Source organism: Sturnus vulgaris, chromosome 2 (genome assembly GCF_052056855.1).
Source record: "Sturnus vulgaris isolate bStuVul1 chromosome 2, bStuVul1.hap1, whole genome shotgun sequence".
NCBI lineage: Eukaryota > Metazoa > Chordata > Aves > Passeriformes > Sturnidae > Sturnus > Sturnus vulgaris.
The window spans coordinates 104,203,562-104,222,029 of record NC_142244.1 but is presented as its reverse complement, the minus strand read 5'-3'; the positions used below and the strand labels follow the sequence as shown (position 1 = coordinate 104,222,029).

General features: G+C 38.4%; 1 protein-coding gene across 10 annotated transcripts in view; it reads left to right on the top strand.

The window, feature by feature from the left end:
- Positions 1 to 18,468, top strand: part of SH3KBP1 (SH3 domain containing kinase binding protein 1) — a 207,554-nt gene that overhangs the window by 87,034 nt on the left and 102,052 nt on the right. The window lies entirely within an intron of this gene.

Genomic DNA, 18,468 nt, shown 5'->3' with positions numbered 1-18,468 from the left:
CTGAAAATCCTCTACTATGGCAATTCACAGATAAATACCACACTAATTTGACTTTCCATGAACTCTGTTCATCATAATACTGTTATTTCAACCACAATTTGTTAATACACTTTTTCATTATATTATGATAATATTTTTATTAATGATGTGTCCCAGCCATTATTAAGACCTTTTTTAGGATTTCAAGCATTTATTTTGTATTTCCGAGCTGGTTGTCTTGTCCTGTACTAACATGTTTCTTTACTATACATTTAGTACCAGATGTACCTTGTGCTGGCTTGTTAGACTCCTGCTAGATTCCAGATGTCCCTCATCTGTAGAGTCTGGTATCTAGCTCTGTAAAAGCTGCAAGATGCAGTGTCAGCCATTTTTGCTTCATTTTGCAACTGCAATCATAAGACTTGGTGTTTTTCAGACCTAGGAATTCTCTGTTAGACTACTGACTCAGCATCATGTTATCCTAAATTACAAGGGTCACAGTTACTTCTGGGAATTCATAAGAGGTCAGGAAGTCTCTAGGAAATTGTTTCAATTAAAAAAGGTCCAGTGACCTTAGGAAAACCAGAAGATTCAGTCACATGTTTGACAGTTGTGGGGCAGATAGAGTACTGGAAAACAAAAGTAACAAATGTTTAGTTTGAGACTGTAGTTTCATGAAGATGTTTAGCTTGCATTGCCACTAAAAAAAGAGTAATTTTTTTTCCTTTTTTATTCTTCCTATGTTCTGGTAAAAATATTTGGCTACAACTAGATGAGAAGAATGATCATGGTTAGCATTAAACTAGCAAGAGAAAAGGGCTGCTTTTAATAGCAAGCTTGTTCCTTGCCTACCTCCTCATATTGCTTCACAAGCACTTGATCTGACAGGATGCAAGGAGTGTTGCAGGACCTGCAAGAGCAGAGGGATCAGCAGCACTTTTTGTTTGGTTGAAGGTGAAAATAATTCCAAAAGTTCTATGAGAGAGTGATGGTTTGACAGACTTCTTAAAAGCTGGTTCATAGTCATTCAATTAAATCAACGGCTTAAGAAAATTGCTGTCTTGTTAGTTTCCATAGTGAATGTTGCCCTTCACTTTTCTCTTGTGTTGGGAAGGTACGAGCATTGGCCATTGTCCAGAAAAGCCATCACTGCAGTTGCACACAGAATTCTTCTTATGCAGACGCCTTCTCGCCTGCCAATTCTACATCTTGTAACCACAGAACAGTTTTGGAGATGGATTTCATTACTGACACAGCTGATTTGAGCCAGAGGCCTATTAATTCACAGCTTTTAAGTTTGAGGAAGTAACTTCTCATTCATGTAGCAGGGGTAATGGAAAAGACAAGAGGAACTTAACAGTTATTTTTAGGAAAAGATAATGTTTATCTCAGCAAAACTGAAAACGTTGTTGAGACATTACAAACTTGAAACCTAGACAGTTGTGGTTTTGCTCTTCCATAATTATTTTAATGTGAAGGAATTTCTCTTAATGCATACTCTATAGCCCTATCAGCTTCAGTAGTCTCCACGCACATTTTTATAGCTCTACAAATTGGTATTTTCCTATGTGGTATATGAAAAAAACACTAAAAAGCTGGAATCAATAATGTCAGAAAAATAGTAAGCCTGATAATGTGCTTCCAAATGTACAAAGAACATTCTGAGCACTTTCACAAATAAAAGTAATATTATCAAACAAATGCATCAGTATAAGAGCTGACAATAGTTTTGTAGCAGACTGTGATTCAGAAGAAGAAAGTAGGAAGGGTGTACAGATGCCATTAAAAAGGCTACTAAGTTGGTCAGGTGTGAAACCAGCCTGCTTGCCTTGCCTGGCATCTGGAAAATGTGGAAATCTCCTGTCTAAGGAAAACAGAACAAAAAATGAAAGGGAGAGTAAACCGTAAGGAATTGCTTGATTCAGTATGGAGAGCTCTAGCACTTTGCTTAACATGATGCTAAGGAACCTTAGGCAGAGTTCTGGTGCAAATTTTGGGTGGTGGCCAAGTGCTTTGGCCTGGGGATAGAAGTAGTGTAATGCTGCTGTGGAGGGAGAAAAGACAAAGATTAAGGGAAGTTTTGGTGGCAGGGTCAGTAGGGGATCTTGCATGCAGTTGCATCCTTGGATAGAATTAGGAGAGCTGTGAGCCGGACTCCAGGAGTTTGTTAATTTGGCAGGAAGTTTCATCCTTAGATCAGAACTGACATGAAGTCATCCCTACTCACAGCATGTTGCCAGAAGTGGGAATGGTTGTGGGCCTAGAGGCAGAGCCAAAGAACATTGAGGTGAAGAGTCATGCAAGTATGACATGCCCAGATGTATCGTGGAGCAGGGAAATCTGGGTTAGCTACTGCATGAGGGACTTGCAGCAAACAAAGCAGCAGTGTTTTTTGACAGGACGTTCTATACAGCTTAGAAGTTGGCATTTGGTACAGTGTATTAAGATTGGGTTACTTCTCTGCAGAAGCCTTTCAGTGTCTAATTTAAAATCCGTGAAAACTGAAAATACAAGGTAAGTAAACATCCCTCGAAAGATGGTTCACAATCGATCCCTTGAACAGGAAACAGAATGTTTAGTTTGTTCATCACTTGCTATTTTGAGATTTATGGGAATTAAAAGGCAGACAAGCTTTTATTATAAAGACTGAAAACCCAACCAGCACGTGTTCTGCAGTCAGGCTGCAGGAAGTTCTGTGCCAAAAACTGGGTAAACAAGTGTGAACTGACCATTTCCAGAAGCAGGCAGTGTGGTTAAAATCTAGCACAAGGGTTTGTTTGAATTAAGCATTTGCTGTGTTTTGGGGCTTCCCCACCATTTGTGTTGTGAAATTCAGTGCTTGATACAAGAGTGACACACTGCTCAAGTAGTTATTTGAAGTTAATGTTTAGAAACATAAGGTACATTATGTTTGGGACAAAAAAATATTTCTTGTGGAACTAGACCACTTTCTGGCAATCTGCGGTGTAAAGGAGACAGATCTTTAGTAGCTATTTCATTATGTATTAAAAATTGTATTAGATTTTCAGCTTTTCAATGTAAACACTGGACCGAACACAGAGAAATTACTACTGCACTGAAGGGTATTGTTTTCAAAAAGCAGACAACGGATTAGTGTACAATATAGAAAACTATGAGGATTTTATTTTCTTCCTTATTCTTGTTTTTCAAATCCAAAAATGTATTGTGGGAGACAGAACTGCTTTTGAAATAAAAATTTAACTAAGACCTTGAAGAAGAAAAGACAAATCTGTCATAAAGAGATTCTTTATAAATGCCATACATCTTAATGAAAACTTAATTGTTAAGGTCCTGTAGGAAATGTATTATAAATCTTATTTCACGATATGAAGGTTCTGATGTCGTTTTCTGAATACACAAATACTGGTTTGCATATGAGAGAAGAGTCCTTGAAATCATGACAGCAAAGACACCGTTGTGCTGTGACATTCTGGAGGCCTTTGCTTCTAGTTTTATTCTAATTTCCTAATGGAACAAATATTTTTTTAAATAGCATCTGTTTATTTGCCCTATTCCCCTTGATTTTTCTGAACCCTCTTCATGACATCAGCTAGAGTTGGCAAAAGAGTAGAGGTTTTTAATATATTTATAGGAACATAATAGTTCTTTTAAATTGAAACCAGAATAGGGGAATTAGTGCTTCTAACTGAATGAAAACCTCAGTTCTGAGAGGCAACAGGCAGTGGCCAAGCCCCACAGGTGTGCTGGCCAGGCTGAAGCAGTCCCAGCATCTACTATCCCACTTTCCCAGCTGTGCAGGTGTGGGATACAAGTGGCAGCTGGGGCAAGATGTGGTGGGAGCAGGTTGAGGTGATTAGAAGCCACTGGGTACAAATCTATGGATCTCCAAGCTTCATTAATTCTGCTGCTCATGAAAGAATTATTAGATGCCATTGGATGCCATGTTCATACAAAGATGAAATAATTTAATAACATCGAGGTGTACATAGAAGTTTCACATATTTCTAGGCAGACAAAACAATTATTTTTTTCACTCGCCTTATGTCACTTTTGTCAAAATAAAATGAGGAGCAAAAATGAGGAAGTTTATCTTCCTGATTGCTCTTTGAGGATAAAAATAAACATTGGTCCTGGAGTATTTTTATTACAATGATGAAGGTTTCATTTCATCTTTTGTTTCAGCAATTTAACGAAAGTCTTACCAGGAAAGAAGAAAGAGACAAAAGGGAAGTACTAAAGAAGTGCTGTGTGCAGCTCCCTAGTGAAATGCCAGTCCTCATAGCTACAGTTCTAGTACTTGCTTTCTTATCCCCAGTGGCATTTGCTGCAGATAAGATCCTAAGGGAGTTTGGCTCAGTCTGGCAAGCTGAAGGATGGTTATACTAACACGTGGTTTGTAAACAAGGAAAGGCATCAAATATATGAAATTGGATTTCTGTTTTGGATTTCTGGTTTGCTGACAGCTCACACCTGGTTGCAGTAATAAACTCTGCTCTTGGCATCTTTACTGTCACAGGCTGACTCAGAGGAAGGAGAAATTTGGGAAGCTTGGCTGGATTTTAGCAATAAAGCTGTAGACAAGAAAGATTAATCACAGAGAAATAATACAGTCATGGGGCATAAGAATTTTAAAGAATAGCCTTAAAATAGGGTGACAGCATAGCTCAGGTTGGAAGGCACCTCTGGAAATTGTCCAGGTCAGCCCTCTGCTCAAGGAGGGACAGCTAAAGCCAGTTGCCCAAAATCGCATTCAGTTGGGTTTTGAGGATCTCCAAGGAGAGAGACTCCTTAGCCTCTCTGGGCAACCTGCACCAATGTTTGATAACCCACACAGTAAGAAAACATAAACAAAACAACAACAACAAAATTTTAGAAAAATGTTAGCTGTATTCCATTAACCAGAGATCCTGGTCTAGTCCTAGTCCATCAAAATAGCTACTTTCCTACTTTTCTGGCTGCTGACCAAATAGAAAGATACAGTACAGACAGGAATTTGTAGTCTTGAATGCTCAGGGTACAAGTTGTAAGTTATTGCAGACTGAAGCCACACTCTGTCCCAGGCTAGTTTCTTGAAGTGCAGACTTACTACTCTGTATTTACTAAAAATGTTGTGCTTGGGGAAAAAAAAGGACAGGATAAGAAGATATCAGGAAAGGCTGAGGGGAATGTGTTATGGATGGGATGACAGCACAGGTGAAAAGGTTAGCAGGAATAAATGCTGCCCACAGAGTCCATTAGCCCATGCCAGAAGACTCAAAGGTCCAAGCTGTGTTGTTACATTGCAGTGTCGAGCACTGCTGCAGTGTCTTCCTCTCTTGCCAGTGCTCTCGTATTAGAGGAGCAGTTGAAGCACAGATGGCTCAGGTAACTGTCCTGGGCTGGCCTCAGGAATGCATTGCATTAAAGTTACCTTTAACTGGTAACTTCAAACACAGAAGCTTTTAGAGCTTTATATATATTTCTTTTAACACCACACAGTTCCATGCTGGACAGCACTGAAACAATTTAATTTTCAGATGCCTGTCTTGAAAAATTTACTTGGGTGGTTGTGCTATCAGTCCTTTATTTCTCACTTTCATAGTGCAATGGTCATTTAAAACATATATGTATACCAAATAATAAAGTGATGAGAAATCTGAGTATGTGCAGGGTGACTAAGAGGTAAATCCAGCCCTGGAAGTAGGAGCAGGTGGCATGAGTAGAAGAAAAAAAACCAACATGTATTTAAAATTGGAAGATAACAGTGATGCCTTTTATAAAGAAGCTGTTCCTGTATCACTTGAAATCAGCAGAGAATCAGTCAGAGGAGAGAAGGCAGATGATAAATGATTCATTTGCTTGCCTCCTCCTTGAGATTGCTTTCTTTGCCAGCTTGAGTTAACAGATGTCTTAAAGATTATGAATTCACAGGAAAATAATGCAAGACAATGGGCAGCCAAGACAGTATTCTGATAGTCTAAATATTTTGTTCTTCATATTTTATCAGCTATTGAATCTCAAAATCTAGAAAAGCTCTTGTATTAAGGAAGGACTTTGCTCACAAACACTTCGGTTCAATGAGGCTTTGGAAGAGAAGTGGTTCTTCTGTATTTGAACTTTGAACTACGATCTCTTTTGTGTGATCCAGCCTTTAGTTACAGGCAAGTCAGCTGGGCCTGGGGAAACATGAAGACTGATTTTCTGTTGTGCTGTACATCAAATAAAGTCTTTTTGCAGAACTTTGTGATCATTGGTGAGAATGACTTTCAAAGGACACTTGTCTTCTTTAATGGTATGAAATCTTTCAAGGTTAATTCAGTGCAGTTTGTTTTCAGCTTCAGTAGGGAATCATTTCTCTGCAGCCACTATTCACTAGGTGAGATTCTTGCCTTAATATGCTAATTCCTTTAGAGGTTGGGAATTCCACCACCCCTCTGTATTGCAGATGCTAAAGAACGCTTTAAGAATACTTAGACTTGTTACAACAAAACTTCTGCAACACAAAACAAACATGACAGTGTATTCTTTGTGGGTTTCTACATTGAAAACACGCTGCATTTAAAGTACTTTAATCAAAAGGCTAGATACATTGGTGAATATTTTATCATTTATGTGTATCTCTGTGCTAACTGAAGTGAAAAGTGAAGGATGAAGGGCTCTGAAGTGGCTGCCAATACTGTGCACTGTAAAAGTACAAGGGGCTGTGTTTGCAGAGTCACTCCCTGCTTGTCTACAAGCACATGTGTGGCCATGAAGCACAAAGATCTGTACTGCAGTGCTGGTCTGCAGTGAGATGGACTGTCTCTGTCTTCCTCTGTTTCCACACACAAATTTGGCTTTGTTCACTAAGCCATGTGGAGTTCAGAGGTCCTTTACATGCATACATATCCACTGCAAATTGATTTACAAGAGCATGTTTACACTCAGTGAAGGCCAAATGGTCATCAGATTTATTGTCATTCCAGCTCTGGGTTCAACTTCATCTGTAGGAAAAGGATATGAAAGAGTGCTGTGTTTGCTTTAGCCTGTTGCTACAGAGTCATCATCTTACCTTAGTGCACTCTTTTTTTAAGTATAAATGCTTTCTTTGTCTTTACAAAATGTTGTTTAAATTGTAGTTTTAGGGCAGACTTCATCTCTCTTACTGCGTTGTAAGATACGGAATATCTATGAACACCACAAAATAATAAAACAAGTGAAGTAAGTGGTCTAAGAGCACTTTTTACTCCAAGAAAAAAAATAAAGTAATAAGTTACTTAAAGGGCTATTTCTGTAAATAAAAAAGTATGAATCATCTCAGATGCAACTAAATTATCAGATACTTTGCTTGCTTCATCATGTCGTCAAAGGCAAAAGATAGTGAATTACGCAAAGCCTTAAAAAAACTTATATCAGTCTTTCCTTGCAGCATAAAGATATCAAGTATCTTTTGTGAGGTGCTTGATTTGAAATTTTATCTGAGATATGAAGCCATAGATTTGCTTTTGTTATTTTTTCCTCTTAGGTGTTGCTAGATGCTTAAATAAAGTTTTCTATATTATTGGATTTTGTTACTCGCTGGATTTCAATAATGTAAGCAGCACACACTTTATTGTGAGAACAGCCAGTATTCACATTAGTTCCCAGGTGTTGGCTTTTGTGACGTATTTAGACTGGTATTAGTAGATGATTTAATATTTACAGATGACTGTATCAGGATATGGTGTAGCTCATAGTAGCTCTGTAAGCAAACATGCTGCTGCTATTCACGACATACAAAATAATTCTAGCCCTGAGGACAAATATGAGTGTTAGCCTGGAAGTGGAAGTTGTCTGTGGCTGCAGCTGTGCTCTGGGAATGCAGCTGAATGCAAGGCATGGCTGGGAGGTGGCTGGGAAACGTCACTTGAAATTCCTTGATCATTTAAGGGCTGCCAATGGAAGCTGCATACTTCACCTGTTTTCCTTCTCCAAACAGCACCATAGATCAATCAGAAAAAGCTGATTAATCTTTGATCTTTTTAAAGCAAGATTTTAGTGGATAATTGTACCCAAAGGAGCGATGAACAGCACGTGACAAAAGGGCTGTAAAAAGTGTTGATCCCATAGTACTGCTGGAGTCCTTGACTGCTGTCTTACCTGTTAGCATGTCATATTTCAATTGCTTTCCTGTTTCCCTTTATGTCATGAAGCTTCCTTGAGTAAGGCTGTTTCTAGTATTGTAGCTTCAACATCTGAAGAGGGGTGTGGTGACACCTCAGAGGGTTTTTGGGCCTCTGGATAAGAGTGAACACCATATGGAGACATGGCAGTGCTTCCAGTGACTAATGGAGCAATTGTAAAGTTTGACTATTGCATTTTGTGTAATAAATATGAAAATCTTTAAAGTCATGAATGATCAGTGGGCTGAGATTGCAGCAAGGTTTTTATAAAAGCTTATGTGTGCATAGTGCTTAAATGAAAAGCATCTCTAAATCTTCTTTCAAATTGATGGAATAAAATTGTAGGCTGATTATGCATATCTGTGACCCTATACACAGCTGGAAAATAAGGTTAAACCTGTGACTGTTGTTATCCTACTGTCTTAATTTGTATGTTGAATAATATTAATACAGAACAGGAAATATGTTGCTGGAAAAGTATGTAGTAGTTGTAAATCTTGTGGATAATAAAGCACTAGGTGTATATTACAAAAAAATGGTATGCATTTATTTTTTCATACCTTTGTAGTGGTTACTTTTAGTTATGGACAAGAAGTTACAGGAGAATGTTTTATTGTACTGACATTTTTAAACACTATGATTGATACAGGTATCCCTCAAACTCACTCCTGTAATTTCCTGCCCTGATAAATAGACTGTGTTTGCAAAACACATCCAAACATCCTTGTTGTTCTAAATTGGTTTAGTTCATTATTGTAAAGACAAAAATGCATCCCTGCAGGACTTAAGGGGCTTTTTTGTTTAGGCAGGAAAAAAGAATAGCTAAGGAAGCAATGAGAAAAGAACTGGGCAAGAAGGGTGTTGTATAGTTGTGAAAAAGTGTTTGAGTTGAGTACATTGGACCCATTATTGGGCCACTTTGGGTCAGTAGCTTTTCTTGAGATTGTAAGATGTTCCATAGTTTTGGTTTTCCGTTTATGCTGGATTCATGCTGTTGGTTTAGCATTAATGATTGCAGTCAAGGAAATCTCTTACAATCAGGGCTATAAACCTTTGAATGTTCTTAGGAGCAGAGGATTTTGAGCTCTAAAGTCTGCTTTCCATGAGAACTAAGGCTACAAGGCAGTGGTGATGGAATTGAATGTTATACCTTTTGACATTTTTTATTAAACACCCTCTTGATAAATTACAGCTTTTTGAATGTGTTAAAATCTTTTCAAAAAAGTAAAAGGAAGAAGACCAAAAAGCATGATTTGTTTGTGGCATCTTTTGAAAATGACACTATATTAAAAAAACTAAATTGCTGGCAACCTTCTTACTTATTTAAGAACCATCACTCTTAATGTTTCATTAGTTTAGTAAAAATGAATGCTTATAAATGTCACAGAGACTTGTTTAACTGATGAGAGCAACTAAAAATATATGGGAGAATTTCTGTGGCATTCTGAATGTTTCATGACCAAAAAACTAAAGATGCTGCAGATCTGGCTAGATTCAGGTATTGCAAAACTCTGCCTCCTCTTCTTTCTCCAACCTTTCCTGAGGCGACTTTTTCTCTCCGTGCACTGTATATGTAGGCTGACTTCCCAAAACAGTCTTTTGTTTATTTTTTTCCTTTTGTTGCTCAGTTTTGGAGGATAGTGATACACATCTGATCTGCCTGATGCAGAAATATTTCTCCTCTACTTGGGGAGGGAACTATCCTGTGTGGATCCTGTGCCAATGTTAATTTTTGAAGTTGTGGGACAAAGAATATTAATTTTCACTTTCATTACTGAGATACCTTTAAGGAAACCTACCTTCTGCTCAGCCATCACAGAGCTAATGGTGCCTGGGGTGGTAGAGGCCAGCAGCAGCAAGAATAATTGATTTATTTCAATTTATCATATTTGTTTATTGCTGTTCTGAACATATATTCCTGCGTTCTTGTGCAATCCTCAAATATTAAAGTATAGCATCACGTGCCCTTTAAGACAGCAGGCTATTTTGGATTATAGAGTTTTCATGATGGTAGCTGAGAAATAATAACAAATCTTAACACGAGGAGTGCAGCTGAGGGCTCCTCCTGGGGCTTTTTTCCTCCTGGCAGAGCTGAAGGACAGGTAGTTGTATAACCCTGCATGCTGAGCTGGAGCAGCAGCCCAGAGAGGAATCCTGCCAAAGCTCTGCTCTCCACAAGGCTTTGAAATGTCAGGGCTTAATTGCCACGGGAGACACATGGCTGAGTGCTCCTGCCTGAGCAGGCTCAGAGTGTGCATTGCAGAACAAAACCCTTAGCCCAGCCTGGGTGAGACATTTCCCCAGTTTACCAGGGCATCTCTGAGCTCCCTAGTGTTAGCTTTCTAGAGTTTAGGATTTGTCTGGGCTTATATTTCAAGGCAATTAATGTAGTTTCCTAGGCTTTAGGAGCACTGCTGAACTGGAAAGTGAACTGTCTGTTGTTTGTGAATGTGTTACTAATTTTTGTTTAATTTTGTTGCCTTTAATGGCAAAATGAACAGATTGTACAGATGTTCTAGAGGAAAACAAAATTCTAGATTAAAAATCTGACTGATTTCCTAGATGCCAAGTATAAAAAACAGTTTTGGTTTTTGTTAAGAGTTGTTGATTTATTGCCCGTGTTCATTTTGTAATAGTTCTCATGAGTGTATTTTCTGCAAAGCAGAAAACTCAATGCTGTATTTTTTGCATCTTTTCAGCATTCCTTGATGCCTTTATTTAATGTATGTTGTTACCTGTTGGAGTGAAAATAAAATGTTGACAATGGTGGGTTTTTTCCTCTGCTAAGAGAGACTTATTTGAAACTGATCTGAGAGACCAGAGTAAGATCTGCAATGTAATGTCATTACAGAGAGATTGAAAACCTGTTGAAAAGCATGGATACTCTGGTATCTTAAAATGAAGCAGCACAGTTGTTAGGAGTCTTTAAGAAAAAGTCAGAATTTTTAAAGGTTTTTGGGAATTTTACTCTTCAGTTAAGTTGGCCAGAAGTCAGCTTCAAGAAAGCAAGCTGATACTATAAAGCTAATACTTTTGGAGATTACTGTGTAGGAATCCATGTGGTTTAGTCTAAGTACCTTTGTTATAGTGAGGAGAACATAACAAAAACTGAATATGCATAGTGTTTTTGCAATTTAGAGCTATTTTATTTCATTTACTGTATGTTTGAAGTGCTGATGTGCACAAGCAGTTTAAGCTATGTGAATTATGTGATGGAACATATACAAGAAGTGGCAAAGATACAACAGTAACTCATGTTTGCTTTTGGTTTATTCAAATATTTTCTCTAGAGATCAATACAAAAAAAGCAACAAAGACCCAAGTAGTTGACTACTATCTCAGAATTTAGCCAAGGGAATAAATTTTTTGGGATCTTCCCATGATAACATGATGTACAATGAGAATGGAAAGAGAAAAGGCCTGTTTGGAAATATTGTTGTGTTTCTGTTCTTGCATTTTTTAACTTGATCTGTCGTCCAAGAAAAAATATTTCAGGTTTATATATTCTTTCTTCTTCTTTAGGAAAGCTAATTTATTGCTACATATATCTATTGTCTGCAGTATTTCTTAAAGCTCCTTATACAGTCATTTCATAAGAACTTTAACCAGTGTAACAAACATATTCTGTAATGTTTCCTCCCAAAGTCTTCTGAATATGAGAGAAGAAACCAAATGTAGAGATAAGTGCAAGACCTTATGTTGGATAATGGGTCCCCTCATGTCCACAGGCCCGAGTTACAGAAGGAACAGTGGGGACCACCAGTGCCAGGCAGTGGGACCTAGTGCATGTGGCAGTAAACGAAGTCCCAAAGTTACATGTGACCAGGGAAGCCACTGAATTGAAATATGCCTTGGCTTGCCCAGGGCAGAAGCATTTACTGCTTCTTGGAATGCTTGTGAAAGGCAGCACAGGAGAGCAACAAATTGTTATTGTTGAGAATGGGCAAGAGAATGTGTAATCTGGGAAAAGCTGTTGGCTGCTGTAAAAGCCCCTCTTGCTGCCACAAAATACTTTTGCATCTCTGGAAACAGGTGGGAAGCTGAGTGTGCTTGTCCAGCATTTACCAGGACTGTGTAACTGCTCTTGAGGTACAGTTTAAAAAAGCCTGTTTGAAACCCTGTCACTAAGTTCCCGTTTTTATCTTGTGATGGATTGTTTCACCAGTAATGCTCACCCAAAATATTTATTTAAATGATGAAGTTTAGGAGGTACAGGTACTAGAATTAGTAGATTTGATAAACAATCACATTCAGTTCTGCATGTGGTTGAGTTTAATATTCAGTTTAACACTGTATTTTACACTTTCTTTCTAAAAGATAGATTACACAGTATGTAGCCTGCATGCAAAGTCCCAGGGCTCCTGTTAGAGCTTGGAGTTGCTTTGTCTAATTTGCTGGTGGTTATTTAACTGCATTCTTGATTAAGTTTCTATTCCATTTATGTGCATTTTAAAATTTTCAGATCAGGAAAGAAAAAAAAATTGGCAGTCTATGGCTAAACTGTGGAAGTGTCTTTTGAGTTTATTTACAGTTATTTATCTAATGTTTCCTTCTGCTTTGGGTTAGGCTTAAGTGATGATCTCAGCCTCACTAGTGTTGCAGTTCTGCCTGTCACACGCACAAGCCTGGCTCCAGCTGTGGCATATGGAATTAACTTCTTAGTTAATTTATTATTTTCTCCTAAAAGCTTTTGACCACTGGTATTACATTTTTGCTGTAAGTTGCTTCAGTTAATTACTGCTGTTATGCAAAAGAATTTATACCCATTAAAAGGCCTGATTACTGCTGCATGTTTTTAACAAAAGAATAAATTAATTGAACAATGAGGCTAGCTGTTATTCTGACAGTGCCTGTGTGTTAAAATGCGATGGTGTTAAAAAAAGGTGTCTTCCAGGCTTTCAGGTTCCTCACAGACAAATCTTGGCCATAAAATCCAGAGCAGCAGCCAGATGGCTGAAACTTGGAAGTGTTGCTGTGGAGTCTAGCAAGAGAAAACACCCCTGGGTAACAGTAGAACATGAACACACTCAGAGTAATACATTACTAGCAGTGATGCCATACTGCATTGTGCCTTAATTGTGCTTAATGGAGTCCTGCAGTCTCTGTGATTTAGCTGCACATGTCAAAGCAGGATAATTCCCAGTTCATCTGCCCGTAGAAAAATACAGCAGCTTTACATAACACATTTGAGAGAGTACTGGAAGCACCTCAGATATTCTGTCTCCCCCTCACCTTCTTCAGTTTATCTTTCTCTTCTCTGCTATATTAATGTCACAAATTCAAACCAGATGAAAAAACCCGAACTAAACAGCCCCTTCCCATAAACACATCACCACCCCCAATATATATTCCCCACCCAATATTCCCTCCCACGTTAGTTCTGTTTTCTGCTAGAAGAGACCTCAGCAGGTGCTTTTGTCATCCATCCAAAGCCATTCAGCTTTTTACAGCATCTGGGTGATGAGAGAATTGGAATTGGCATGTCAAATCCCAGGTCAGAATTACACTGCTAAAGTCTTCCAGGAAAAGAAGGAAAGAAGAACTTGACCATTCTGGTGCCTTCTAGAATCAAAATTGTATTTCTGCTAGTGGGTGGGTAAAAGAGGATGAAGTCCTTGTGTTGTGGAAGATAGTGACAGAGTCCACATTAGAATTTAGTGTGACTAAGACTGTATCTGAAGTCTTAAATTCTATCTTCAATACACTTAAAGCAATTTAAAAAGTTAACATTTTTTATACTGTTTACTCTTAATTAGGTAGTTTTCTCAAAAGCATCTGACTTTTGGAAGGCAATTTCCAGTCCTACCTTTTTTCTTAGCATGTGCATTTTAATTCACACAGTTGTCATATTTTACTTCTGCTTATTGGTGGAAACGAATTGGTTAAAACAAAGGAGGAAAACTCATTTGAGAGTGTTCCCCTTTAAATTGTCTTAAGCCAAGACAAAAATACAATTATTTAAAAAAACAAAAAGATGATACAGTAACCACCAAGGCTGGCTGTGCAAAGCAGCTGTACCATTAAAATCTATACACCTGTATGTGTATAAGTCATCTTTAGTTATGCAATAGTTGCCTTTTGTCTTTTTGCACATTAAATTCAGAACTGCTTTCTAGCTGAATCATATCACAGCTCAGCTTGTCTAGCCAGGAGACACTGAACTGAATCAGTTTCCCTCATTTACAGATATAGCTTTAAAGATAGAAGAATCAAAAGTCAGACTGAGACTAATGGGCAGATAATGCCATGTGCAGGAAAATCTGAAATAGAAGACAGGAAATTTCTTCAACTTGTTGTTTTTGTCCTTATAGAGTGACAGAATAGGCTACACAGATATTGGCATCAGTGAAAATTAGACTCTACAGAAATCACCATAACCTACTCACACATGCACACATTTGTATAAATGTCTGTTTCATGACAAAGGTTTTCAGTTGTTTTTTTTTTTTTAAAAAAGGTATTTTGGATTTGAGAATTCCAGTTAACTTTGAAATAGTTTACTTTCTATCTATTTTGCTGTTGCTGCGCTTTTCAGCTGATCATGAGCTGTCAGTTTGTGACCTTTCCTGGGTCTGATGGCAGTAGGTAAGTGCCAGTGTAATTTTTTGTGTAGCATTGCCTCAGCTTTTGCTGCCCCTTAAAAAGGTAAGCATTGAACACCAGTGTATTGTCATTGCTCCTTTTTTTGTCTTCGTTGCTAATGCCAGAGGAGCATTTGGCTGTATGGAAATTATGCTCTCTTTGCATGTTTACAGCTGGAGGAAACCCCTTTGTGGTCTCCTGCCCGTGGTCCAGAGGCAAAACTACCATTTTAAAGATCCGAACAAACAGCGCTTTGAAACAAATGAGATTTGTGCCCTAAAAGACTTGTTTATTTGTATAAATAAACAAGTTTCAAACTTCTAAATACAAGCTAATTCCTTTTTCCATTTGACCTAACTTTAGACCTTTAAAAGTTAGCCTGTCCTAGCCACACCAGTAGAAAAAGGGCTGTAGAACTCTTCACACATCTCATGTTCTTCTCTAGCGCACCAAGCATTAGCATTCACATAGGGACCATCAGCACCTTCTCCTTAAAACCAAAGGTATTCACCCCGGGTCTGCTGTCTTGCCTTAGATCAGAGAGAACAGCCAATTGGTACATACAATCTGTGTCTCTTGCTGGCTAGCTACCCCTCACTTAGGTATTTCTTTAGATAAAAATTTGGAAGGAGAGGGGAGAGCAGTGAGAAAACCATGAGATGAATGGAGAGAAATGCAGACTTTCACTACATTTTTTATACAGTAATAAAATAACTTTATGGATTGAGAGGGGAAAGGATTCATGCATTTGTATTATTAACATCCAGAATTGTGTTTATATCTTATTCTCAAAAATGTTCTCCAAAGAGTCACACGATACTCATTATTAAATAGGATGACAACTATCATCTGTCACGTCAGGCAACTTCAGCAACATCAGTTGCTACTTGATGTTAGAGATCATCGTGGGAATGCTGTTTTTAGGGGAAATATCCAACCTCTCTTGCACAATGAAAGAAGCCCTCAGTATAGGGGGTATTTATTACATTTAAGTTGTTTGGAATGCAGCTGTGTAAAGGTGTCAGTTTAGGACCATTTTTGTTTAGATGGTGAAGAATGAGCAGGCATCTGTAGGTGGAAAAAAGAGCTAATTTGAGTGAGTTTGGTTACACTGCATAAAGGTATCAATTTTAACATTCAAAAAACTGACACTCTTGCAGGATTACAGTGGCTGTGAAAAATATTGTCAGAAAGCTAAAATCAATGGATTCCTTTCTTTAGCTTCAATTAATAGATTAGGAAAAAAAAACTGTAACTTTTTTGTATCACTGTTCACTTTAGAGCAAGATTGTTAAGAGATGTTGCAGAACAAAAAATATACTGACCATAAAATCTACTTCTGTAATTTAATTTCAGACAGAGACCATGCTTGGAAAGTGTTTACACTTTCAACTTTGGTATATATTGAGAGTGTTTAACAGTTAAGAGAAATAGCATAAGAGAAAGTACATTTACTTGTGTAGAGTGCCTGTGTATATTTGTGTGGATACATGCATATAAATTATATGAAATAGCATGGTTTATACAATGCACACCTTCTAGAGAAGAGAGAATAGTCAGGGAATTCTGTGTTTTGGATAAATTCTCTCTTCCTACCTTCTGCCCCTCTGCATGATTCCACCACAGTCATGATTCATATGAGCAAGTTCTACTTCAGCTAACAGAGGCTAAGCAGCCAGCTTAGCAATTTAATTTAGGGAAGCTGTCTCATCTCATACAACTATAATTACATGTAAGCCAGAAGATCTGGCAAACGAACCTCTGGAACAGAGTATTTTCACTTATCTCTCTTAAAACTCTGAAGGCAGAAGTGTCAAGTACTGGGTCTTACTCAAAGGTATGGATTCACAGCCTGGACATCCAAGCTAGAAGAGAAAGATTGCTGTTAACATCATTTCCAGTGTCTGGTTGATGATCAAAAGTAGCCTGTACTTAACCTTACTAGCCCAAATGCAATGGTTTTCCTTCCATTTTCTTTAACATAACATTAGTGCACCTTACAAATATGTGTGTGTACACACATATATACACACACACATATATATCTGTATGGGGATATAAATGCAAGTTCCTGCCTGGTGCAGCAGGAGTATTTCTGTGACTGCTCCACCTCCCTGGTGCCTTGGCAAAATGGGTGTGAGGCTCTGTTGGTTGAAACTGAACAATGGGAACGATGGTTCATTGCCATGGAACTGTCACCAAGGGGAGGTCAGCCCTGTGTCCAAACTGCTACCATAAAGGAAAAAAGGCAGGTCACTATTGTGGGAGACTGTCCTCTGAAGGGAACAGAAGGCCTGATATGCCAGCAGGACCCACTTCTTTGGGAACTCTGCAGGGGCCGGGGTTGAAGGTGTGGATGGAAAGGTTCCTACCCTGGTACAGCCCTCAGATTATTCATTTCTCAGACAGGCAGTGATAAAGTTGCAGCTAGCAGACTAAGGGAAATCAGGAGGTTGATTCTTCAGGGTGTTGGAACAGCTGCTTTAGGGATCAGGAGCACAAGCAGTATTCTTCTCCATCCTTCCAGTCACAGGGAATGAGGATGCAAGAAGACACATGAGCCAGCAGATCAATGCCTTGCTCTGAGCCCTTCCCTACAATAAAGACACTGATGTGCTGGAGCATGTCCAGAGAAGGGAGCAGGGCTGATCAAGGTCTGGAGCACAAGTCCAATGAGGAGCAGCTAAGGGACCTGGGATTGATTAGCTTGGAGAAAAGGAGTCTGAGGAGGGACTATAACACTCACTGTAATCACCTGAAAGGTGTTTGTAGTGAGGTAGGAGCTGGGCTCTTCTCCTAGGTGACAAGAGACAGGATGAGAGAAAATGGCTTCAAGTTGTGCCAAGGGACATTTAGATTGGATATTAGGAAAAATTTCTTCACAGAAAGTGTTGTCAAGCACTGGAGCAGGTTGCCCAGGGAAGTGATCACCATTCCTGGAGGTGTTTAGAAGACATGTAGATGTGGAGTTGAGGATATGGTTTAGTGGTGGGCTTGGGAGTGTTGCGTTACCAGTTGAACTAAACAGTCTTAAAGGTCTTTCCCAACCTAAGCAATTCTGTGATTCTGTGAAAAAAATATAAAGAATGGTTAATGAGTTATTTGTACACCTACGAAAGAATTGTGGACAAAAAAAAAAAAAAAACTGAGAGCTTATTTCCTTATAAGCTTTGGATCCCTTCCCCAGCCCTCCAGTTTCTGGATTTGCCTGCACCACATGTATAGAGAATTAGCCTACAAGAGAAATTGTAATGAATACACCTGGAAAGATCCTTTAGGTGAAGTTTGTCTGTCCTGTCATTAGGAAGCCAAATTAGTTAAATTTTGGCTCTTTTTGTAAGTTAAATCTAGGCAGATAGACTAAGTATTGCTGTTGCAGTCTGTAAGTCTGGAGTCTCTCTGAATTCTTCAGAGAGAAATCAGAGTGCAGGGATTGAATTAAAACCTGTGGATGGATTGAAGTATACTTTATGTGCGAATGGCTTAATAGAGGTGTAAGTTTAAGTTTTAGAATAAGTTAGTAAGTAACAACGAGTTTTAAGTGCTTTTAGAGAGTAAATGTCTCAGATACCAGAGTAGAAGTGGGAGTTCTAGTGAATGTTGGAAAACATAGTCGTAGATATTAGCGTTTCGGTAGAGGCTCCAAGAACATGGTTTTTTTAAACATAACAAAACTCTAGTAAGAATATTGCTTGTATTTTTCAGATAGAACAAGATAGACCATATGCATAGTTTGTATGTAACCTGGCATGCTAAGAAACTAGAATTCTAATAGGTTAAGAAGTAGTGGTTCAAGTTTGTGTCT